At 42.2% G+C, this 27,284-nt stretch overlaps 1 protein-coding gene across 1 annotated transcript in view; it reads left to right on the plus strand.

The window, feature by feature from the left end:
* Positions 1–1,901: 1,901 nt before the first annotated feature.
* LOC134351477 (protein kinase C-binding protein NELL2-like) overlaps positions 1,902–27,284 on the plus strand; it is a 374,438-nt gene continuing 349,055 nt past the window's right edge. Inside the window, exons 1-3 of the mRNA XM_063057673.1 lie at positions 1,902–2,025; positions 2,204–2,352; positions 11,702–12,014. The gene's annotated coding sequence lies outside the window, so the exon portion shown is untranslated. The remainder of the gene's footprint in view (positions 2,026–2,203; positions 2,353–11,701; positions 12,015–27,284) is intronic.

Below are 27,284 nucleotides of genomic sequence, written 5' to 3' on the forward strand. Positions count from 1 at the left end.
TCTAGTAGTCTCTTAAACTTCACGAGTTTATCTGCCTCCACCACTGACTCAGGCAGTGCATTCCATGCACCAACCACTCTCTGAGTAAAAAACCTTCCTCTAATATCCCCCTTGAACTTCCCACCCCTTACCTTAAAGCCTTGTTCTCTTGTACTGGGCAGTGGTGCCCTGGGGAAGAGATGCTGGCTATCCACTCTATCTATTCCTCTTATTATCTTGTATACCTTTATCATGTCTCCTCTTATCCTCCTTCTCTCCAAAGAGTAAAGCCCTAGCTCCCTTAATCTCTGATCATAATGCATTCTCTCTAAACCAGGCAGCATCTTCTGTAAACACAAGGAATTCTGCAGATGCTGGAAATTCAAGCAATACACATCAAAGTTGCTGGTGAACACAGCAGGCCAGGCAGCATCCTCTGTACCCTTTCCAATTCTTCCACACCCTTCCTATAGTGAGGCAACCAGAACTGGACATAGTACTCCAAGTGTGGCGTAACCAGAGTTTTATAGAGCTGCATCATTATATTGCGACTCTTAAACTCTATCCCTCGACTTATGAAAGCTAACACCCCATAAGCTTTCTTAACTACCCTATCTGCCTGTGAGGCAACTTCCAGGGATCTGTGGACATGTACCCCCAGATCCCTCTGCTCTTCCACACTACCAAGTATCCTGCCATTTACTTTGTACTCTGCCTTGGAGTTTGTCTTTCTAAAGTGTACCACCTCACATTTCTCCGGGTTGAACTCCATCTGCCACTTCTCAGCCCACTTCTGCATCCTATCAATGTCTCTCTGCAATCTTTGACAATCCTCTACACTATCTACAACACCACCAACCTTTGTGTTGTCTGCAAACTTGCCAACCCACCCTTCTACCCCCACATCCAGGTCGTTAATAAAAATCACGAAAAGTAGAGGTCCCAGAACAGATCCTTGTGGGACACCACTAGTCACAATCCTCCAGTCTGAAAGTACTCCCTCCACCATGACCCTCTGCCTTCTGCAGGCAAGCCAATTCTGAATCCACCTGGCCAAACTTCCCTGGATCCCATGCCTTCTGAGTTTCTGAATAAGCCTACCTTGTACACAAAGAAATGGGTGCACATAAGTCATCAAACAAGATTTGATTGATTGATGATTTAATTTTACCAACACCCTTTTAATTTATTTTTTAAATTTAGAGATACAACACAGTAACAAGCCCTTCCAGCCCAACAAGCCTGTGCCCAACTAACCTACTAACCCGTGGGAGGAAACTGGAGCTTCTGATGGAAACCTGGTGGGGGGGCAGTCACAGGCAGAATACACAAACTCCTTATAGACAGTGATGGGAATTGAACCTTGGTCACCAGTGATGTCACATAGACTCGTTTGGGCAGAGGGCCTGTATCTGTGCCATATTGCTCCATGACTGTTGGAATTGGGTGTTTTTTATGCTTTTCATATGGTTCTTTAGCAAGATTAAAATTGCAGTTTACTAACTTTCTTTTATCGCATATTTTCTCATAATATGAGGTGTTTTGTCTCCACCTACTGGTGGGAAAGCAGTATAGCAGTTACCCAACAGTTTATCAACTTTTCTTCCTTCAGTTTGTCCTGACGAAGGGTCTCGGCCTGAAACGTCGACTGCGCCTCTTCCTATAGATGCTGCCTGGCCTGCTGCGTTCACCAGCAACTTTGATGTGTGTTGCTTGAATTTCCAGCATCTGCAGAATTCCTGTTGTTTGAGTTTATCAACTTTTTCCATTTTTCATTGGCTAAGTATTAGCACACGAAACATGTGCTGTGACTTTTGATTGGGTCATTTTTATCTCAGGAATGTGGTTTTATCTCAAGTATAAAAGTGCCAACTTTTGCAAAAGCGCCATCTTGGTATCTCCTTGTTCCATTGTTTCTTAGCTCCTTACTCACATGCTCTGTATCTGATCCTTCACTTAAACTTTAAAATAAATGATCATGAAGCAACAAAGTTTCCACTCATTCTTGCAAACCTAGGAGAACCCGGGCATCAGAAAATCACCAAGGTCTTGCAACTCTATGACTTCAGGTTATTTAATATTAGTGTGTTGCCCTTAAGGCATTTATTTGACTTTGTTGGGTCCATGCTTTAAATGATTTGTTTGTAACTAGTTTCTAATTCAAGTTAAAGGTTGACAATTAAGTTGCAGTTTAATGAAGGTAAATTCATTGTCTCTGGTATAGCGCGGCATGCGATGACGTCACCTCCGGTTTCGCCTCGTCTTGTGTGTCGCCTCCGGTTCGGAGAAGGTGTGAAGGCGGGCGCCATGCGTGAGGCATGATTGTGAAGAGTTCCGTGTCTACCCACGGAGAAACATTGTAGAAGCAACGCCGTAAGTTCATAAGAATGTATTTGAAGTAAAAATATTAACGCGGTTTTTGTGAAGGAAGCGGCGGTTGGGGCTTTTCAATTTCAAACGCGGGGTGGGCTCGAGCCGGATGACGGTTTGACGCGACCGCTCGCGCGCTACTCGTGGGGGGGGGGGGGGGCTGGAGACTCTCGCTAAAAGAAGAGAGCGTGTGTGGTCTCCAGAGTGAAACAGACCCTGTACATGTTTGTATTTTATTATCAACCGTTTTCACCATACGAAGTTAATGTGGAAGAGTGAACAGTAAATGGTTAGCCTTACTACGACTCTGCCTTCATTGGCTCCGGTTTAACTTGGTGTTTAGTCAGAGTTTCAACACACTGCACCAGAACACTACAATTAGCTCTTTTTATGCTCCTTCCTAAAGTTCAAGGTAAAATTTATTATCAGAGTGCACACGTTTCACCTCATACAACCCTGAGGTTCTTTTTCCTGCAGGAATACTTAGCAAATCTATAGAATAGTAACTGTAAACTGGATCAATGAAAGAGCAGAAGCATAGAAGACAACAAATTGTGCAAATGCAAAAATAAATAAATAGCAACAAATAATGGGAACTTAATGAATTGAATTGACTTTATTTCTTACATCCTTCACATACACGAGGAGTAAAAATCTTTACGTTATGTCTCCATCTAAATGTGTAATGTGCAATCATAGTAATTTATGAACATGAAATTATAAGGTAAAGAGTCCTTAAGGTGAGATCATTAGTTGTGGGAACAAGTCAATAGATGAGTTTAGTTATCCCCTTTTGTTCAAGTGCCTTGATGATTGAGGATTAGTAACTGTTCTTGAACCTGGTGGTGTGAGTCCTGAGGCTCGTGTACCTTCTACCTGATGGCAGCAGCGAGAAGAGAGCATGGCCTGGGTGGTGAGGATCTCTGATGACGGATGCTGCTTTCTTGTGACAGATTTTCATGCAGGTTTTCTCAATGATTGAGAGGGTCTTACCCGTGATTACTTGGCTGAATCCACCACCTTTTGTCGGATTTTCCACTAAAAGGCATTGGTGTTCCCATACCAGGCCATAATATAGCCAGTCAATACACTCTCCACTACACAACTATAGAGATTTGTCAAAGGTTTAGATGTCATACTGAATCTCTGTAGACCCCTGAGGAAGTAGAGGCACTGCCGTGCTTTCTTTGTAATTATATTTATATGATGGGTCCAGGACAGGTTCAATGAGATAGTGATATCCAGGAATTAAAAATTATTGATCCTTTCCACCTCCATCTCTTTTTTCCTCTTTTATTATAGTTTACTCTTTAGTGCAGAGACGACTAGAGTCCAACCATTGTGTGTGTGTGTATAAAGAAATGCTTTCTAATTATTCAGGGCTACAAATTAACATTATTTAGATTAAGATAATCTCATAACCTTAATGATCAGCACTTTATAATGAAAATCAAATAACTTCTCTTGTCTCTCATCATAACTATCTTATATTTAGTAACATCCAAGTAATCTATAGATATCCTTTGTTTTATTATTTTCATAATGAATTGTACAAAACTACAGATACTGAATCAAGTCATGTAATTTTTTTAACAGTTCTTGCTTGTTTTTGAATATCATGGACTACAGAATAAGCAAAAATATTCTGCTTCCCTAAGAATGTAACTAAAATTGGTTTTCCTGTGGTTCTCAATGTCCAATTACCTCAATCCAGGGTAAGCAGGTCAGTTGCAGGTTCCCTTTCTCAAGGGTAGGTGAGATGTGGGACCTCTTTCTCCATCAGCGTCAGAGGATTTGAACAAAGGAGATACCGAAGTTTGAAAGGCATTTCACCTTTGAGTAGAATCATTCGGAAATAATAATTCCTGCACCACAGAGGAGGAGAAGATGGTGGCGCGACGCAGCTTGTGCGTCCACTCCTGTGAATGATATCTGTAATCTGTTAAGTAGGGTGCCGTGCACAATCCTGATTTGATGGAGACAGACGTGAGAGAACGGAGGAACATCTGGAGAAACTTCTGAAATGCCTTTTTTGCTGCCGCTGTTACTGTGAGATCCTGAATCTCCGGAGGGGAAGGCCCTGAACCCTTGGCTTTGCTTGTTGCTCGGTGGCCGGGACGGGGTCGAAGTGCTGGGCAGAGATGGTGCTCGATGCTTAGTGTCGAAGGGCTGGGTTTTCGGACGGACTCAGAGTCGGCTGGGGTCAGGTGCTTCCAATGCATCGACAGTTGTCGGTGCCTGGAAGTTTATGGCAGAGAGAGTTTCTCCCTTCTGCCGCCAGCTATCGGGGCCTATCGGGAGTCGATCGGAACTTTGAGACTTTTTTTGACCGTTCCCATGGTCTGCTCTTTATCAAATTATGGTATTGCTTTGCACTGCTGTAACTATATGTTATAATTATGTGATCTTGTCAGTGTTAGTCTTTGGTTTGTCCTGTTTTTTTGTGCTATCACTCTGGAGGAACATTGTATCATTTCTTAATGCATGCATGCATTTCTAAATGACAATAAACGAGGACTGAGTGTCCTCATAATCTAATCTAATCTAACAGTGACAATTGCATTGGTGCTGCTTCCTACACCCATGCTGAGCTCATTGATGTCATCAACTTTGCCTCCAACTTCCACCCTGCCCTTAAATTCTCTTTGTTCATTTCTAACACCTCTCTCCCCTTTTTCAATCTCTTTGCCTCCATCACTGGAGACAAACTGTCTACCAACATCTTTTACAAACCTACCAATTCCCGTAGCAATCTTCACTATACCTCTTCCCACCCTGTCTTCTGAAAAAATCCTGATCCTTTTCTCAGTTCCTTTGTCTTCGCTGCATCTGTTCCCAAGATGACATTGTCCTTTCCAGGATCAGAGATGTCCTCCTCCTTCAATGAATAGGGTATCCCTTCCAACACCATTGTTGCTTCCCTCATCCGCATTCCTCCATTTCCCAGACATCTGTGTTCACCGCATCTTCCCGCTGCCTTAACAGAGGTGGTTCCTCTTGAACAACACATGAGCGTACACATCCAACACATCACTCTCCACAAATTTTGCCATCTTCAAAGGGATTCTACCACCAAGCACATCTTTACCTCACCCCAACTCTCTGCTTTCCGCGGAGATTACTCCCTCTGTGATTTCCTTATCCATTTATCCCTCTCCGCTAATCTCCCTTCAGGCATATATCCGTGCAGGTAACAAAAATGCTATACCTGCCCATTTAACTCCTCTCTTACCTCCATTCAGGGCCCCTAACAGTCCTTCTGGGTGAGGGAGCACTTCAACTGCAAATCTGTTAGGGTCAGCTCTTGTATCCAGTGCTGCCTCCTCTACATTGTGTTGGACATATGACCAAGTGGTTAAAGCGTTCGTCCAGTTACCTCAAGGTCGCTAGTTCAAGCCTCAGCTGTTGCAGCGTGTTTGTGCCCTTGAGCAAGACACTTAATCACACATTGCTCTAGTCTGTGCGAGGAGTGGCGCCCCACACAGACTTCCAATCTACGCCTTGTAAGGCATGAAAATGCCTGACGCAGGCCTCTCATGGTCTGAGTCGATGTTCCCTCCACCCTCCTCTACATTGGTAAGATCTGATGTAAATTGGGGGACTGTTTTGTCGAACACTTCTGCTCCACCTGCCAAAAGTGGAATTTCCCAGTGGCCAACATTTTAATTCCTCTCCCATTCCCAATCCGACTTGTCGGTCTGTGCCCTCCTCTTCAGCTACGATGAGGCCATTTCTAGGGTGGAGAAGAAACACCTCTTATTCTGTCTAGGTAGCCTCCAACCTGAAGGCATCAAGGTTGATTCCTCCTTCTGGTAATTTTTTCCCCTCCTCTTCCCCCTTCCCTCTTCTGTCACCTTCCTCTCTGATCTCTTACCACTTCTCCTCACCTGCCTGTCACCTCCACCTGATACCCCTTCTTCTTTCCTTTCTCCCTTGGTCCACTCTCATCTCTCATCAGATTCTTTCTCCTCCACTCCTTTACCTTTCCCAACCACTCGGCTTCAACTATTGCCTTTTAACTTGTCCTCCTTCCACTCCTCCCACCTTTTAATTCTGGCATCTTCTCCCTTCCTTTCTAGTCCTGAAGAAGGGTCTCGGTCCAAAATGTCAACTGTTTGTTCATTTCCCTAGACCTGACCTTCTGAGTTCCTCCAGTATTTTATGTGTGTTGCTCTGTATTTCCAGTATCTACGGAATCTCTTGTGTTTAGAAATAATAACATGCTTAGCTTGCATCCTTTCCAATGTTCACATTAAAGTCAACAAGAGAATTATGTTGTTCCTCACGAAGATATGCACCGAGGTTTTTTTAAATTAAAGAGAAAGTTAAGGTTAGGTGGTGGGGTGGAGATACGCCTCTACCAAAGGAGATGCAAGGTGCTCCTTCCCTCTGCTAGCTTGCAGGTCACCCTTGAAGAAAGTGTAGCACCTGCTTAGCATCCCCTCCATCAACTGGGGTCACATGAGGCCATGGGAGCAGATTGTATGAGCTGGTGCACATCACAAGTCCAGGAAGACAATCTCTGGAGTATTCATAATGGCTGGGGTCAGCTGTCTTATAAAGACACTGCCCGGAAAAAGGCAATGGCAAACCACTTCTGTAGAAAAATGTGTCAACAACAATCATGGTCATGGAAAGACCTGGACCATCCATATGACATGCACACAACAAATGAAAGTCCTTCTCATCCAAGCTTCCAGGGTTGGTTTTTTTGCACTGATAGGAGTGGCTACAGGAATATAACAATGTACCAGAATAGATTTCAAAAGTAAGTGCAGATATTTTAAATTCATCTGGGTTATGTTCATATCATTGGAAAATAAGTACGTTGAATTGCTGAATAAAATATATGTTCAAATTACTCTTCCTATTTAGATGAGAACAAAGGTTTTTGGAAATTAGAAGATGCATTATTAATGAGGTTATCAATAGACTGTACCAAACTTGGAAGGTTTGTTGCTGGGGTACAGTGAAAAAAGCTGGGTAGGTTGAAAGAAAGAATCTTTGATTGGACACATTTACTCTATTTCTCTTTCCACAAAGTGTTCTCTGCAGTTTCTGCTTTTATTTCAACTATCTTCATCTGTGTTCATTTTTGTTTTGTTCAGGATAAGAGGTTGGTAGGTGAAGGAAGAATGTGGGTTGCAGGAAAGGAGTCCTTCTAGAGCCTAGGGATGATGAAAAAAGGGACAATTAGTCATATTAATCATTAACCAATGAAGCTGTCTGCTGCATGATACTGTGATGAAGTCCATCTGCCTTCTTCCGCTCTTTTTTGCCTCGTCTTTTCCAGAAAGTCAGTTGCCATCACCCTTATATAATTACTGAACTTCTTGTTAAAATTCGTATGTTATTCATTTCACCTGCAACATATGGAGGTATGTTTGTTATGGAGGTAGTTAGAACAGTGCAGGCTCTTTGGCCCACAGTTCTAGTTGTGGTACAGCTAGGAAGCCAATCCAACAAACTGAGGTCCTCCCTGATCTCTGGAGCTGTGGGTGTGGAGTTTGCACGTTCTCTCTGTGCTTGCATGTGTTTCTTTTGGGTTGTCTGCTTTCCTCCCACACCCTAGAGATGTGGGGTTGATAGGTTAATTTGTTTGTTCGTTACGTGGCAGGTCATACGAGTTCCTACTGTGATTAAAATTCAACACAAAGGAAAGGAAAGTGGGATAGCATAGTGGTTAGCATATTGCTTTACAGTACCAATTACCCAGATTCAATTCCTATTGCTACCTTCCATTACTTTCCATTTTTCATAAATAGATCTGGGCCGTACCCTCCAAATATCCGGACCCGCATCTTGGTTTTTTTGCACTACCTTACTTTCCATTTTTCTATTTTCTATTTATGATTTATAATTTAAATTTTTAATATTTACTATCCATTTGTAATCCAGGGAGCGGGAAGCGTAGAATCAAATATTGCTATAATGATTGTATGATCTAGTATCAATTGTTTGGCGACAATAAAGTAACCTGTAAGGAGTTTGTATGTTCTCCCTGTGACCAAAGACGTACCGACTGTTGGGTTAATTGGTCATTGTAAATTGTCCTGCGTTTAGGCCAGGATTAAATCAGGAGGCTGCTGGGCAATACTGCTCGAAGGGCCAGACGAGCCTACTCTGCGCTGGAGAGAATGAGAGAATGAAAGAACAAGAGAATAAAAGAAAGAGAGATAAAAGCATTTGAAGTTTGAGGCGCTGGTTGGAAAGTCAATATGAACTTCTTCATTAGTTTAAGTGGCATTTATGGCTGTGAATTTTACTTCTATTGTACAAGCTTTATTCATGAGGGAATTCTGGGGTAATTATGACAACTCTCCCAGTTTTGGTCCCGTGAGGAGGAACTGTAGAAGGAATACTTCAGAGAGCTCTGGGAAACTTCTGAAGGAAACTGACAAAACGATGATTAAGGTCAGAGAATTGAACACTGCTTGTTGCATATAAAAAAGGTATTCAATCCATATGTGTCATTAGTATTTAGAAGATTGGCGCTTTTAAATTTATTGTATTCTCCAAAGGAGACACCGTTAATACATTTCAAGTTCATCAGTTTTATAAATGGACTCTGAGACTGAACCAATACCAATTATCAAAGGGCCCACAAGCTCCAGCATTCATTCAAACCACATAGAATTTTAAATAAAGCATTGATGTGCAGACTAATGACTGTAATGAATGGTCCATCATGCTTAGTTCTGGATTGAGGGCTTTGAGCTAATTAATACAATCTAATGTGCTTTGAGCCCTAATCAGCTCTCTGTCTAATCATACAGTGCCTTGCATTGTGTACATTTTCTGTTGTGTTCCTAACCTCACTGCAATTACAAACCAGGTTAATACTAACCACTGAATGACAATTAATTCATTTTGAATACGAAACACCAGATGGCACTTTTTGATATAATGTAGATTTTTCTGTGCCTTGCATCCAAGTTCAAATGTTTAGACCACTAGACTATCATATAGTTCTAATCATTCCACAGATGTCGACAGTTTGGCATTGACACCGTAGTTGCCATGGTGATTCTACTCAGATGGGTTTGCGTGCTGAGCCAGTTTACCAGCGACTGGCACGGGGTGGACATGTGATCAAAGTTTCTGAAGGGCTTGAGCTTTCCTGCACTATCACTACTGAGCAAACAACTGCTTTCTAACGTCACAGCCTGAGGTTAATGAAGAATACTCTGAATAGGTACTTTAATGTAGATTTATGGAGCCCCTTCTTATACTCAGTGCCAAATGATGCTCTGAAAAGAGGTTCCCCACTGTCCCTTACTGACAACAGTTTAATCATCTGTGAGTGTTCACAAGCACTGTCAGTGGACACTTACCTACAATAGAATCGGAATTTGGTTGAGTTGTTGAACATTGTCATACTCGACCATTTTTGTCGCTTGTTGTATGCCGCGTCGTATGACATGGGCGATCAAGACCTTTCCATGACTGTGATTGTTCTTGGTAAATTTTTCTACAGAAGTGGTTTGCTATTGCCTTCTGGTCAGTGTCTTTACAAGATGAGTGACCCCAACCATTATCAATACTCTTCAAAGATTGTCTGCCTGGCGACAGTGGTCGCATTACCAGGACTTGTGATATTCACCGGCTGCTCACACGACCGTCCACCACCTGCTGCCATGGATTCATATGACCCGGACCAGGGGAGGCTAAGCAGGTGCTATCCCTTGGCCAAAGGTGACCTGCCATCTTGTGGAGGGAAGGAGTGCCTTACACATCCTTTGGTAGAGATGTATTGCCACCCCGCCAGCTGATTGATTAGGTTACTATTCGGGAAATCGCTGAACTAATTGATATGACAGGGTGCCTTTGCAGACTGTAAAATATGTAAACAAGAGATTCTGCAGATGCTGGAAATCCAAAGCAACACATGCAAAATGCTGGAGGAACTCAGCAGATCAGGCAGCATTTATGGAAATGAATAACTCCGTTGATGTTTTGGGTTGAGACCCTCCTACAGTTCTGAGAAGGGGGGAAGACACTGGAGTAAAAAGGTGGAGGGAGGGGAAGGAGGAAAGGTGAAAGGTGAAGCCAGGTGGGTGGGAAAGGTAAAGGGCTGGAGAGGAAGCAATCTGATAGGAGAAGGGCGTGGACCTTAGGAGACAGGGAAGGAGGAGGAGGCACCAATGGAAACTGATCGGCTGAGAAGAGGCAAGAGGCCAGAGTGGGAGTGATAGTTTTTAAACCGGAAAGAGAAATCGATATTCATGCCATCAGGTTGGAGGCTACCCAGACAGAATGCGAGGTGTTCCTCCCCTACCCCAAAGGTGGCCACACCTTGGTATGAGAAGACACCATAGACCAACATGTCAGAACAGGAATCGGAATTGGCATTAAAATGTTTGCCCACCAGGATGTTCCACTTTCAGCAGATAAAGCACAGGTGCTTGGCAAAGCGGTCCCCCAGTTTACAGCAGGTCTCACCGTTGTGGAGGAGGCTCATTGGGAGCACAGGACACAATAGACCCCAGCAGATTTGCAGGTGAAATGTTGCCTCACCTGGAAGGACAGGTTGGGGCCTTGAATGGAGGGGCGGGAGACAGTGAATGGGTAGGAGTAGCACTTGGGCCACTTGCAGGGATAAATGCTGGGAGGGAGATTAGTGGGGAGGGATGAATGGACAAGGGAATTGCAAGGGGGGTGGAAGGTAAAGATATGTTCATTTTTAGGAAAGTAGTAAAACATAAATATATGTTTTAATTTTCTCCATTTTCTTCCCTATGCCTCATTATCCCAATGATAGGTCAAAAAGGATCTGTTGAAAGATTTTTCAGTGGAAAAAAAACATGCAGGTGTTGGAAATCTGAAATAAAGACTGAAGATACAGGAACATACAACAGGTCAGGCAGCATCTGCGGAAAGAGCAAGGGAATTAGAATATCAGGAGCACTACACAAAGTGCTGGAGGAACCTAACAGGTTTAGCACTTCCTGTGAAAAAAGAAGAGAAAATCTAGTTTCTGAGACCCTTCATCAGAAGCATCAGGTAATGAGAGAGCTGTAGATGGTGGTTTACCCTCGTACAGAATAAAAGTCTGAAATAGACTCAGGTGCAGACTCAAAATAAACAGGATGACAAACAAAATCCAAAGGCAAAGATTAGTGACAGAACTCCTACAAGTGAGCACTGACTGTTGAACACAAGGCTTTTCACTACAGACTTGCACGAAAGAGTGTGGCAGGCCATAATTGGCAGCCTGAGTCTTAAAGGCAAGTGGTAGATAGCCATACAGTGGGGAATTGGAACATCGAAACTTGGATGCCTGCCACTGTTCAGCCAGGACCATAACACATCATGGATTTAAGACATTTACTCTGTTTTTCTCTTTCCATAGATGCTGCTTAATGGGCTGAGTGTTTCCAGAATTTGTATCTTTGTGCAGTGGAATCTGAGCCACTCACCTGCTGTCCTTCAGAAGAGGAAAAGAAAACAAGTGAGTTTTGAGCAAAGGGAAGGTGGAGAAGAATGAACAGGTCGAAGGGAGTATTCCTGATACAGTGAGACCAGACTGAAAGGGTTGATGTGGCTTTTGGAAGCAGATTGTGCAGATTCATCCCTGAAGAAGATGGCAGAAGTTTGTCATTGAAGCGTCGGTTATAATTGATACTTGTACCAGGCTGGAAGAGCTTACTCATCATATAAGTCAGGTAAGCACCAGACCCTTTCTCAGATTGTGCTGCTTTATCAGTTTTATGTTGCCAGCAGCAGACCACGTACGCTAATTTTCCTACCACAGATGTTACCTGACCTGCTGAGTGTTTCCAGCTCTTTCTGTTGATGCATCAGTGGTTGTAGCCTGTACCACTGATAAAATGTAGGCACCTACTTGTCTAAGCTACTCTGCTAATACCTCCCAAATCCCCAGCCTCTTCCAAGAGGACAGTGGCAGCAGGTATATTGCGGGAACTCCACATTCTTCAGGAGCCTTTCCGAGTCGTACATCACACTGATTTGGAAATACATCATCTATCACTGGGTGCCATGGTAGCGACTCTATTACAGTTCAGGAAGATCCGCGTTCAATTCTGGCACTGTTCTGTAAGGAGTTTCTGTATATCTTCCTGGTGGAATGCAGGGTTTTTTTTCCCTCCGGCTCCTCCAGTTTCCTCCCACAGTCTAATGACGTACCGGGTAGGTTCATTGATTATTGTAAATGGTCCCATGATTAGGCTAGGGTTAATCAGGTTTGTCGGGGGTTGCTGTGGTGACTCGGCTTGAAGGTCTGGAAGGGCTTACTGTGTGCAGCATTGCTAAATAACTATGTAAATAAATCATTGTCACTGGATGTATGACATTGAACCCCTTCCCCAACAGCACTGAGGGAGTACCTTCAGCAGAACTACAGGCATTCATGAAGGCAGATTCTCAGGGGCAATCAGAGGGATGGGCGTTAAATGCTGGGCGCCCTGACCTGAAAAACTCTCTCAGTTGATCCCTTGAAGTTGAACACTCCATTACAACATGGAGGAACACAGGAGGTCAGGCAGCATCTATGGAAATGAATAAACAGTTGTCATCTCAGGCCACGACCCTTCTTCAGGACTGATAAGGAAGGGTCTTGGCCTGAAACATTGATTGTTTAATCATTTCCATAGATGCTGCCTGACCTGCTGAATCCTCCAGGATTTCCAGCACCTGCAGAATTACTCATATTTATGATTTCTACTCCATTACTCCACCTTTCTTTCAAAGGTGACTTAGATGAAAGGGGTTTTAGTGATTATGTTGTAATAAATAAAAATAATAACAGCCTAGAATTTCCTGGAAAGGAACATCTTGCAATGTGCTCTGCTAGTTTGGCCCTTTATCCTGCTGTTCAGATTAGACTTTGGTGAAGTGTAAACTTGACAGGAAGTCAATAAGCTATTTGTGAACTAGGCAAGTCAATGAGATTTATGGACAGGGAAAGAGCAGCAAAGGAGGAAGTAGGCTGGAATTCGAATCAGATGAGTAGAAATTCACCCTCGTTGTCACACTAAACGTGCTGGCATAGTCAATGGCAATGGATGGAATTTCAGAAATGAACAACTTTTCCAGCATGAGACTTTAGTGTGAACTTAACAGCAAAATTATTTGAGACACAGAGGGAGATGCAGAGAGAGAGACAGAGACAGAAAGAGAGACAGATAGACAGAGAGAGAGAGAGAGAGACACACACTCACAGAGACAGAAATAGAGACAGACACACACACACACACACACAAAGAGCGGCAGAGAGAGGAGAAAGAGAGAAACAGAGAGAGAGAGAGTCAGAGAGAGAGAGCGAGAGAGAATATTATTTGAAGGAATATAGTCATAGCTTTATTTGTTCTCTTTCTGTTCAGCTGCACTGCAGAGATATAAAAGTTTTAATTAAAAGGGCACATTGTTTACACCAAATCTACTTGTCTAGACGGCCTTTATGTCAGAAATGCGTCCATTTTTAGGAACATACCAACACTTCAAGCAGGGTGGAGATATATCTCCGCCAAAGGAGGTGTAAGGCACTCCTTCCCTCTACTAGCCTGCAGGTCAGCCTTGGGCAAGGTGTAGCACCTGCTTAGCCTCCCCGATCAGAGATATGGGACCAGCTGGTGGATGGTTATATGAGCAGCTGGTGTATATCACAAGTCCTGGTTACGCGACCACTGACGCCAGGCAGACAATCTCTGAAGAGTATTGATAATGGCTGGGGTCAACAGTCTTGTAAAGACACTGCGCAGAAGAAGGCAATGGCAAACCACTTCCGCAGAAAAATTTGCCAAGAACAATCATGGTCATGGATAAGACCATGATCAGCCACGTCATATGATAGGGCACATGATGATGATGATGATGATGATCTAGAGATGAGTTTTGGACCACTAATCCAGTGATGTGAGTTTGAATCACACCAAAATATCTGATGAATTTAAATGCAAATAATTAAATCAAAACTTTATTTAAGAAAAAATATTCTATTTTATGTCATTATGATGTGGAGTTGGAGAATTTGAAAAATGTACAGCTTTTTGCCTAAAGACATTTTTTTCTTACCTCAGTACTATTCCTAATCCTGTGCATATGCCTCTCAGCTCTGAATTCTCAAATGAGAAGAAAGCTTCTAAGAATAGGGAACTGGATCAGTCAATGACCTTATTGAATGTGTAAGATGAGGGACGAAGGGGTCAATTACTTCTCCTGACTGTGTGTTCAAGATTCTTCATAGTTACACAGTTTGGCTCATTTTCAGTCTCGATCTCCCACACTTAGGTCCTGAACCTTAATTGCTTGTTAGCTTTCTGTGACAGCAGTCAACTGGTTATAAATTTAAGAACATAAATTAGTATTCCATGGTATTGTATGTGAAATTGTTATTCTGGGCGATGATTCATGCTTTTAAAAAAGTGTTTAATTTGGGTTGACCGATCAAGGTACATATTCTATTAATTATCTAAAAATTAACAGAACAATATCTGCAATTTATCCCTCTGCGAACAGTTTGAAATGTTATTTAGACAGATTTCAGTGGAGATCAAAAACAGTCAGGACACAAGTCAAATGCCTCATTATTGGAGTAACAGGTTTTGATTCACAAAGAGGGAGTGTTGTGTACTGTTAGCATCTCACTTTTCAATCAAACATCTTCAAACTGATTTAACAGTCATTCATATTCCAGGTTCTGGTACAAAGCTGCAAAAGAAAACACACCTTTAAGACATAAATGTTTATCATTCTCAGAATAAGTTCTGCAGATGCTGGGAATCCAGAGCAAGACACACAAAATACTGGAGGAACTCAATGGGTCAGGAAGCATCTATGGAGAGGAATAAAGAGTTGATGTCTTGGGCTACCTGCTGGGCTGGAAAAGATCCAAATAAAATTGCCAGTCATTACTAAAAAGTGCTTGATAAAAAACTTTTGAGAGAGATCAAGAGACCAGAAGCATTGTAAAATCAGTCTTCAAGCAAAGTGATCTACCATTTAAGGGATACCATGCATATCAAAAGCTAGATATTGTTGAAAGTTTAATATTAAAATCTTGTCCATTTCTCTCACACATTCAGTTTATAATTTTAGTAAGACATGTACCAAAAGCACAGAGAACACTTAGCATTTGGTGATAACTTTAGCCTGTAGAATTAAAAGGACTCTGAAATGGTAAATACTCGAGATTCAGCAGATGCTGGAAATCCAGGGTAACTCACACAAAATGCTGGAGGAACTCAGCAGGTCAAACAGCATCAATGGAAAGGAATAAACAGTTGACATTTTAGGCCAAACCCTTGATTGGGAATGAAAACTGAGGTCCTTTAACATCTGCCGGACGATGCTGAGGATGTTCTACGAGTCTGTGGTGGCCAGTGCTATCATGTTTGCTGTTGTGTGGTGGGGCAGCAGGCTGAGGGTAGCAGACACCAACAGAATCAACAAACTCATTCGTAAGGCCAGTGATGTTGTGGGGATGGAACTGGACTCTCTCACGGTGGTGTCTGAAAAGAGGATGCTGTCTAAGTTGCATGCCATCTTGGACAATGTCTCCCATCCAGTACATAATGTACTGGTTGGGCACAGGAGTACATCCAGCCAGAGACTCATTCCACCGAGATGCAGCACTGAGCATCATAGGAAGTCATTCCTGCCTGTGGCCATCAAACTTTACAACTCCTCCCTTGGAGGGTCAGACATCCTGAGCCAATAGGCTGGTCCTGGACTTATTTCATAATTTCCTGGCATAATTTACATATTACTATTTAACTATTTATGGTTCTATTACTATTTATTATTTATGGTGCAACTGTAATGAAAACCAATTTCCCCTGGGATCAGTAAAGTATGACTATGACTATGAAAAGGAAGGGGAAACAAGCCAGAATAAGGAGGTTATGGAGGGGAAAGAGGTTAGGCCAGGTATGGGAGAAGGTAGGTGGGTGGTGGAGAGGGGTGAAGTGAGAAGATGAGACGTGATAGGTGGAAAAGGTAAAGGGCTGAAGAAGGGGGAATCTGATAGGAGTGCAGAGCGGGCCATAGGAGAAAGGGAAAGAGGAGGGAATGCCAAAGGGAGATGATAGGCAGCTGAGGAGAGAAGAAGGGGTAAGAGGGGAGCCAGAATGGAAAAGGAGAGAAGGGGGAGAGGGGAGAAAATACTGGAACTTTGAGAAATCAATGTTCACAGTGTCATATTGGAAGCTATCCAGGCAGAATATGAGGCACTGCTCATTCTCCTGCCTGTAAACTGGTTACTTAGCCACCAGATGGCCCCATTAACAAAGAATTTACTTTCTCTACCTTGTGTAAAGATTGAAATTTGTATCTCAGTTTCACATAATCTTTCGCAGGAACTTGAAAACCATCCAGCATGGGTGGAGTGCCCATCAGGGTATATCATAAATGCAGGAGTAAGAGCTAATTATTGTGCAGCTAGCCTGAACTTCATGACAGATAAAGTGTAAATGCCAGAATATACTCTCAGCAATTTTTACGTGGAATACGAATGAAATTATCAGTTGTTACTTTTTATTGCTTTAGATGGCTCTATTTTCTAAGTCTGTGTCTACATTACTTCATCATTACAGCACTTCCTTCATTCAAGAGCTACTTGGAAATTCATCTGCAGTACAGAATTGTCAAGATGAGGATTTCTAATGACCACAGGGCGCATTACATCCATTAAGTGCAAATGATTTGAAGGTTTATGTAAGAAATTGATTCATCTATTAATTCTATGTGCAGAACAGACATTGCAAATTACAGCATAATAAAACAGCGGAACAAAATATGTACATAAACTGCTTGGAGGAGTAATTGTGAAACACAGAGAAATGATTACAGTCATAAATATAGTTAGATAGTTGACAAAAGCTCCAGGGAAAACACATTTAAAACAGAATGTTGCAGAAGATATGTCTAGTATCTCTTCACTATCAAAAGCTAACAAGAGAAGCATAAAATGCATTTGTGAACATAGAATTTGGACAGGGCTATTACACATAGTTAAGATTTTAGGGTTATTCCTGGCATGTGTCCTAATGAAATAAATTACAAAATAATGATTATCTTCAAAGAGGTCATACAGATTTGTCAATGTTCTGGCTCTGCCATCTTCCAAAAATACATCAGGTTTGGACTTCACATCTACAGGAGCAGCTAACCTTGCCACTGGTACAGCTTTGTAACACTCAGCTAAAACCACACCGTAACTAAAGACTTCAAAACCTACTAAGAGACTCCTAAGATTTCCAGGAATAGGCACGCAAACACAAATCTTACCCACAAGTATACAAGCACACACACGCACACCCACACAAAGTACAAAGTAAAATTTATTATTGGAGTACGTGCATGCCACCACATATAACCCTGAGATTCTTTTCCTGCAGGCATACTCAACAAATCTATGGAACAGTAACTGTAAACTGGATTAATGAAAGAGCAAGAACATAAAAGACAGTAATCTGTTAAACTTCAGCTATAAACAAACAGCAATAAAAATGAGAGCATGAAATAATAAGGTAGAAAGGTCCTTAAAGTGAGATCATTGGTTGTGGAAACATCTCAATAGAATGTAATTATCCTCTTTTGTTCAAGAGCACATGAACACACCACACACACAACACAACTTCAGAATACTGGATTATAATCTTTGTAATCACACAGCTGAATTCTTAATAATTTTAATGTTTTCAAGCAGAATTTAAAATAGGAACAGCAAATGTGTACAGAGTACTTAAATCTCAATGGAAGAAAGTTTAAAATAAGATTTGACGTAAGTTAATACACCATATCTAAATGATAGTGAATTTTTCTGGCAAATTAAAGTCATCCATGGAAGTAATTTTATGAGATAGGATCAGATTATCCTGGGGTGAAATTGTCCCTACTGGGATCTTCAGTGGGTACTTTACTTCAGTGTATCTGACATTGCTGGCATCAGTTGTGCACCCAACAGTATTAGAAGACAAACACCATTCCCTCCTTTACTGGAATAAATTAGAACTTTTGATTACAATCAAGACCTGTGTTGAACAGGTGCAAAAATACGAGGGGCACATAGTGCAGAGATTTCCAATGAGATGCCAGGGTCTGCTTGGAAACTCAATGCCAGCCTTAGTTTTCAGAATATTTCAGACCTCAACACTGCTTGTAGCCTTTGTATACAACATATGTGTTACATGCTGTGACTGATCTGCTCTTAACTTGATATACTGCATGTTGTAGTGTTACGAAGCCACTTGTGACAGGGGAATTGTTCCGGGTTACGTACAGAATGGAACCCTCACCGAAGAGCACGTGGTCTCCATCCTCTCACCTCTGTACCGTACCTTTGCTACAGACTGCCATAGTAACCAAGATTCAAAGGCCACAATGTACATTCATAATCTAAGTATGTTTGCAGTATACAACCCTGAGATTTCTCTTCCCACAGACAGCCACAAAACAAAGAAAACCATCGAACCCGTTCAAAGAAAAACAACAAACCACCCTCCTCCATGCACAAAAAAAATCAAATCGCGCAAATAGCAACAAAAAAGAGTGAAAACACGGAATATAAAACTCAAAACCAAAAGACAAATTTCAGCTCTGCTCAGTGTTTCATGATCCTCTTTAAAGGAGACAGGTTCCTTAAGGTCAGGTACCCTTACTCTCAGCTATTATAGAAGGATGGAGCTTTTCTTGCATTGGGATCCAAAAAGATCCCACTTCACTTCACAATATCATGACTCTAGCAGAGAATCTGATTGGCAGGCTTAATGCACCAAATAATAAAAAAAATTCCAGGAGTTATATTCTGATCTGTTGATCCATCTTCGACTGTTGTATTATAAAAATGTTATTTTGTTCTTAATAGTGGGTTCACATATTTTATCATATTAATTTCTGTATTTTCTTTGCAAAATGATGTTTCACCAGATGTTGTCAGCTTTAAAAATATTTATTTATTTTTATTTTCATTTATTGATTGAGAAACAGAGTGGACTAGGCCCCCCTGTTCCTTTGAGCTGCGCTGCCCAACAACCCACAATTTAACCATAGCCTAATTCCAGAACAATGCGCAATTAACCCACTAACTGGAGCTTTGCAAGGAAACTGGAGCACCCGGAGGAAACCCACACGGTCACAAGGAGAACGTACAAACTCCTTACAGGCAGCAGCAGGAATTGAACTGGGGTTGCTGGAACTGTAAAATGTTGTGCTAACCACTACACTACTGTATCATCCCAAATTATGCTGATGCTCCATAAGATCATGGGCGGAGAATGCAGCATGGCTTCAAGTTGTATGTAGCATAAGGTGGATAATTAGTATCTCGTCACCCTGCACCCCGCCTTTCATCACACACCAAGAAGTGATCAGACCAGTTGACTGGTACAATATACCCTTACAGCTTATTAACAGGATGTTGCATGGAAGGAGAATGTCTCCTGGGCAGAGGCAACGATGAAACACACCTTTTCAGCCCCACCCAATTCCTGACTATTTGCTGCAAATCTGCTGGGGTTGTCTACTGTCTCCATTGCTCCTGATGCAGCCTCCCCTACAATGGTGAGACCCACTGTAAATTGTGAGACCACTTTGTCAAACACCTCCTCTCCATCCGTCACAAGTAGAGCTTCCCTTCTTCCTTTATTCCCCACACTGACCTTTTACCTCTTCTCACCAGTCTATCCCTTCCCCCTGGGTCCCCTCCCCCTTCTATTCCTCCTATGGTCCACTCTCCTCTCCTATCAGATTCCTTCTTCTCCAGCCCTTAATCGTTCCCACCTACCAGGCTTCACCTATCACCTTTTAGCTTGTCCTCCTTCCCTACTCCACCTAGTGTCTTCCTCCTTCTTTGTCAGTCTGAAGAAGGATCTTGGCCCAAAACTTCAACTGTGTTTTCTCCAGCACTTTGTGTGTGTTGCTCTGGATTTCCAGCATCCACAGAATTTCCTGAGTTGGAGTTTAAATATAATGTTTTGATAATATTTGAGTAATACATGGTTTAATTAAGGATTCTTGCTCCTTGAAATAATTAATTCTGATTCTGATTCTTGACTACTTATTGGAACCACCAGCCTTGTCTCTCTCAACCTGCCCAAATATGTTTCGTGTTCCTTTAAATGAGAGCTTTTTGTATGATCAAATCAAAGCAAGAGGACTGAGGTGCCAAATTAATTTGGGTGGGGAAAAATATAATGGTGTGATAGGTGGCTAACCTCCTCCAAGAAGACAACAACCTTGTCATGGTTTGGAGGTCTGCGTGCCTCAATGACCTGGAGACCTATGCTGGCTGGAGTCAGGGCCTTGTGCTTTGGCTCTTGGTTGGGTCACCCGTGCCGAACAGGTCAAGGGGTAGAGGCCAGGCTAAGAGTGGTCTACCTGTCCACCAGGTTCGGTGTGGGGTGGGGGAGGCTGTGTTCAGCTCAGGACGAACAACCCTCGCTAGTCAAACAGCAATGAAGAATCCTTCTACATCTGAGTGTGACAGTATTCCTGAGTCTCCACCTGGAACTTGCATGACTGACAGTAGTGAAAATTGAACTACTGATATGATGAAGGAAGCTCTGAACACTGCCAGAGATGGAGGGTCTGCATTGCTGCCCTAAATGCTAGTGGTGTAACAGGCGGTAGAGAGACGGAGCTAATCTACTGACTGGGCAGCAAGAACTGGTGATGCTGTTCATCTTCACTACATTCAGGATTTTAGGTGGCTTTGCACAGCAGAACAGTCTAAGCTGTAATCTGAAATCTGTACTCCTTCCTTGCTGTCTATCATCAGGATGAGTCAGAGAAAATGATCACCTCACCAATCAGAGGAAAGGGACAACTCAACACTGGTGAAGATATAATATAGCTCTTGAGGCTGTGCTCGTAAATAAGCACTAATTTACGATTTAGCTTTCAATCTTCTGGTTTGTATCACTCCAAACACTGACCACATGTGGGTAAAATAACAACTGCAGTGGTTTACAAAGAGCGCACGCAGTGAATGTGTACTTTTCCGGACAAGTTGACAAAGTGCTCTTCCACAAAATTCAGAGTATCACTGGCCCGCAACATTTACTCAATTTTGTTCTCCAAAGATAATACCGAATCTACAGAGAACATGCAGCTTTTTCTATTTATCCTTCAGGCAAGATCCTAATATTAGCTTCAACCAGAACTGGTTTTGTTTCATGTATCTATTAGCGAAATGATTTTAAATGAATTTAACACAATCTAGCACAGATTCCCTACCTGGATCCATGGGCCCCTCAGTTAATGTTACGGGTCCATAGCATAAGAAAAATTGGGATTCTCTGATCTACAGGTATATTCTGTAATTTCCTTTGATTAAGCTGCTTTCATTATCTGGAACTAAATACTGGAATTCGAGGAGATATTTGCTTAATCCTGACCATTATTTCTTTTCCATGAGATGCACTATTCTGTAACTTAACATTTTTACAGAAGCTTCACACTGCAAAATCACCTTTAACATAATTGAGCATAGATATCTGAACATCATTAACACAGTATCAAGATCTTTGCAAATTTGCGATGCCACCTTCTTCGAAATAGATGCAAAATTAAATGCATCAGCACATATTTCTTCAAAACCATGGATGTGGATTTTCTTCCAATTCCACAAATGAATTTTGAGGGCAAAGTTTTAGTGTCAATGTGCTATCTTGGCAGTTCAGGCGGTTATCAGCTGTACAGCACAGAATAGTGCCCATGTTTGTAATAGTCATAGTCATACTTTATTGATCCTGGGGGAAATTGGTTAATGGCTTGTTATGCTCTCCCAATTCTGGTACTCACTCAGTTTCGGCCTGTCTGAAATCAGACGGAGTGAGGGAGAAGGAAAAAGAGGTAGAGGAAGAGAGGGATACTGGAAGAGCCTTCCCAGCTAATCTCAGACTAATAGCATTGCCCTTTCATTGAAGAGAAATCTGAAATTATACTGTCTTTCCTTTGAGACAGAAACCATGTGTGCTCCAATGCGCCAAGACTGGACCAAGAGCTGATGAAGTAATGTTCACAAAATGCAAGTTAAAGGAATCAGAATCTAAGGATCAAAGGTCGAATTTAATGTCAGAGAAGTGTATACAATATACACCCTGAGATGCTTTTTCTTCGCAAACATCCATGAAAACAGAGGAGTGCCCCAAAGAATGAATGACAGTCAAATGCAAGAACTCCAAAGTCCCCCCGCAGCTCACTCCTCCTGCGTGTAAGTGGCAGCAAGGAACGATCCCCCCTCCCACCACCGGCAAAAAAAAAGCGTATTGGTACCGTTACTGAGCTCAAGTGTGTGCTGAGCAATAGCAAAGACACAGACCAAAGTTAACCCAAAGGCTTTGCATTTCATCCGACATTCGACAAACCACAGTTTCTCTCTCTCCCTGGCAAAGAGAGAGGGGGGTGTCCCCCATTTTCACAGTGAGCGGGAGACATTATAACAACCCGGAGGTTTACTATGTTAAAATTCCCTTTCATTGCTTTTTTCGAGCCTTGTGTCTGAAGATCACAAAGACCTCGGGTCTTCGGGCCCACAGCGAAAGATTTTCCGGCCTTTCCGATGACACATGAGTCTCCTGCTGTGACACTGACCCTTGATCCGCCCGTCTCCAGAGCCCCGAGATCTTAGGCTTCTGAACACGATCGCGACTCTCAGGCCAAACCCTTGGTATGTCGAATAGTGACCAGTCATGGAACCCCGAGAACGGGTCCCATTCCCCCAAAGAACCGAAGCCTGCGTGTAACTCCAGGTCAGGGTTTTCAAAAGAACCCTGAAAGGGAGAAAAAAAGTTATTAAAGGTAGAAATAAAGCTGTTTTCAAAGATGCAAGCAAAGGAGTTGCCATTATCCCTCGTAAGCTTCTGAAGAATCATTTTATTGCTAGCATGTGAGTACAGTTATTATTATAAGGGAGAAGGTGCTCAAAAGCTGAAAGACCTAAAGGTGCATAAGTCACCAGGACCAGATGAAATGCACCTTAGGGTTCTGAAAGAGGTAGAATGTGGAGTCATTGGTAATGATCTTTCAAGAATCATTGGACTCTGGCATGGTTCTGGAGGACTGGAAAATTGAGACTGTCACTCCACTCTTTAAGAAAGGAGGGAGGCAACAGAAATTGCAGACCAGTTAGCCTGACCTCAGTGGTTGGAAAAATATCGAAGTCAATTGTTAAGGATGAGGTTATGGAGTACTTGGTGACACAGGACAAAATAGGACAAAGTCTGCATGGTTTTCTTAAGGGAAAATCTTGCCTGATGAACCTGTTGGAATTCCTTGAGGAGATTACAAGTAGGATAGATAAAGGGGATGTAGTGGATGTTGTATATTTGGATTTTCAGAAGATCTTTGACAAGATACCACACATGAGGCTGCTTACTAAGTTAAGAGACAATGGTATTATAGGAAAGTTATTAGCATAGTTAGTGTATTGGCTGATTGGTAGGAGGCAACAAGTGGGAATAAAGGAACCTTTTCTGGATGGTTGCCAGTGACTTGTGGTGTTCCACAGGGGTTGGTGTTGGGACCCCTTCTTTTTATGCTGGATATCAATGATTTAGGTAGCTTTGTTGCCAAGTTTTGCAGATGATACAAAGATTGGTGGAGAGGCAGGTAGTGTTGAGAAGACAGGAAGGCTGCAGAAAGACTTAGACAGATTAGAAGAATGGGTAAGAAAATGGCAAATGAATACAATGTTGGAAATTGCATGGTCATGCACTTTGGGTAGAAGATATAAATGTGTAGACTATTTTCTAAACGGGGAGAAAATTCAAAAATCTGAGGTGCAAAGCACTTGGAAGTTCTTGTGCAGAACACCCTAAAGGTTAACTTGCAGATTAAGTTGGTAGTGAGGAAGGCAAATGCAATGTTAGCCTTCATTTCAAGAGGACTAGAATACAAGAGCAGGGATTATGAGGCTTTATAGGGCACTGGTGAGGCCTCACTGAGAGTATTGTGAACAGATTTTGGGCTCCTCATCTAAGAAAAGATGTGTTGGCATTGGGAGAGGGTTCAGAGGAGGTTCACAAGGATGATTCCAGGAATGAAAAGGTTATCATATAAGGAACGTTTGATAGTTCTGGCCCTGTACTTGCTGGAATTTAGAAGGATGGGGGGTGGGGGTTCTCACTGAAACCTTTCAGATGTTGAAAGGCCTAGATAGAGTAGATGTGGAAAGGATGTTTCCCGTGGTGCGGCAGTCTAGGACAAGAGGGCATAACCTCAGGATAGAGGGGCGTCCATTTAAAAGAGAGATTTGGAGAAATTTCTTTAGCCAGTGGGTGATGAATTCATGGAATTTGTTACCATAGGCAGCTGTGGAGGCCAGGTCTTTGGGTGTATTTAAAGCAGAGTTTGATAGGTTCTTGATTGGCCATGGCATCAAAGGTTATGGGGAGAAGGCCGGGGAGGGGGCTGAGGAGGGGAAAAATAGGTTCAGCCATCATTGAATGGCAGAGCAGGCTCAATGGGCCAAATGGCCTAATTCTGCTCCTATGTCTTATGGGTCTTGTGGTCTTATATGGTAACATATATGTACTTTGATAATAAATTTGCTTTGAACTTTGATGTAGTATCCTAACAATTTCCCTTTCCATTACATAACTGTAATATCTACCTTCTCCACGGCCACAACCAAGACTTCTTCAACAGAACCTGTCATACCTACACCCAGAGGGTTAGTACAGGACTATTTGCTAGTTTATCTCTGACTCATGCACTTCAGACTTGGGATTTATATGCATTCTTCTGTCATCACTAGGCCGGAATGGAAAAGCCTACAAAAAGTGACACACGCAGCCAAGTCCATCACAGGCAAAGCCTTCCCCACCATTGAGCGCATCTACACGGAGCGCTGTTGCAGGAAAGCAGCATCCATCATAAAGGACCCCCCCATTCCAGGCCATGTTCTTTTCTTGCTGATGCCATCAGGAAGGAGGTGAAGGATCCTCAGGACCCACACCACCATTTTCAGGAACAGTTATTACCCTTCAACTATCAGGTCCCTGAACCAGCCAAGAGGACTTCAATCGCCCCATCACAGAATTGTTTCTACAACCTATGGACTCTAAACTTCATGCTTTCAGTATTATTTATCATTAATAATTTTGTGTTTGCACAGATTGTCTTCTTTTTATACATTGGTTGTTTGTCAGTCTTTCTATGTGGAGTGAATGCCTGCAAGAAAATGAACCTTGGGGTTCATATGGAGACACGTACATGCTTGGATAATGAACTTACTTTGAATTTTGAAATCTTGAAAATGAATGAGTTCTGTACAATCCATAGTTTATTCTTAATGAACAAGATCAGGGATTAGAGAGCTGAGGACAAGAAGGAATTTCTAGCTAGCTGCAAATCAGAAAGCAAAGGGTTGGAGTGAGTATTGGATAGGTTTTGTTAAAATAAGGCTGAACAGGGACCTAAAAGAGGGTGTTATTACGATGCTAAGTTTTTATGGAATGGATGCTGAGTGGTTAGCGATCTGGGTTCGATTCCCGTTGCTACCTGTAAGGAGTTCGTATGTTCTCTTTGTGACTATGTGGGTTTTCTCTGGGTGCTCTGACTTCCTCACACAGTCAAAAGACGTACCGGTTGGTAGATTAATTGGTCCTTGTAAATTGTCCTGTGATTATGTCAGGGTTAAATTGGGGATTGCGGGTAGCATGGCTTGATATTCCATGCTGTATCTCAAAAGAAATCTTCTACCTGTGAGGAAGAGCGGAATGTGGAACTTGGGGATATCATTATAAGCTAATAATCAAAAAATTCAATTAGGAATTCAGAAGAAGTATCTTAATTCAACGAGTGCTGAAAGCTCATGAGTGATACTATAGACATATTTAAGGGGATGCTGGATAAGTATATGTGAGAGCAGGGAATATTGGGTTGCTTTGATTGATTTAGCTGAGAAAACACAGGTTGAAAGGAAATGTGAACGATGGCAAAAGCTGGTGGGGCCAATGGCCTCTTTCTCTGCTGTGTATCCAATCTATATGGATAGCTTCAGCTCAAGGACTGCAGCAATTTGAGGAGGTAGTTCATTATCACCTTGACAAAGGTAATTAGGGATTATATTACTCTATTTGGGACATATTGGGAGTATTGTATTAATTTCTGGTCACCTCATTACAGGAAGAATGAGGAGGCTTTGGAAAGAGTCCAGAAGATGTTTACAAGGTGGCTGCCTGGGCTAGAGGGCATGTGCTTCAAGGAGAGATTGGGCAAACTTGGGCTACTTTCTCTGGAATGGCAGAGGATGAAGGAGACCTGACAAAAGTTTATAAGAATATGAGAGGCGTAGATAGATCGCAGGATCTTTTTCCCAGGGCCAAAATATCTAATACGAGAAGGCATGTATTTAAGATGAGAGAGGTAAGTATGAAGGAGGTGTGGGACAATTTTTTCATCCAGACAGTGGTGGGTGACTGCAAAGTGCTGCTGGGGTGGTAATGGAGGCAGATACAAAAGCAGCATTTCAGTAAGTCTTTGAGGGCCATGAATGTACGGAGAATTGAGGGCAATGGATATTTTTCAGCAAGTGTTGTTTTTTAACAATGTTTTCATTCTCCTTTACACTTGTGTACTGGAAATGACATTAAACAATCTTGTACCTTGAACCTTAACCAACACATGCAAAAACCAACTGGAGCAACTCAGCAGGTCAGACAGCATCTACGGAACTGAATAAACAGTCGACGTTTTGGGCCGAGACCCTTCTTCAGGATTGAATTGTATACACAGAAGTGATTAGTGTATTTAGGAAATTAACTACTAGTTTAATTTGATCAGCACCACATCATAGGCCAAAGGGCCTGTTTCTGTGTTGTCCTGCTCTCTGATTTATGTTCTATATTAAATACAAACATGCAAGAGTTGCTGGCATCAGAAAATAAAGAAAAATGTTTTCTCAGTTCACTTCCTGGACATCCTGGATAGTAAGCAGCTGCAGCTCAGGCTGACTGGCAGCAACGGGGCAC

This window comes from Mobula hypostoma, chromosome 9 (genome assembly GCF_963921235.1).
Source record: "Mobula hypostoma chromosome 9, sMobHyp1.1, whole genome shotgun sequence".
Classification (NCBI taxonomy): Eukaryota; Metazoa; Chordata; class Chondrichthyes; order Myliobatiformes; family Myliobatidae; genus Mobula; species Mobula hypostoma.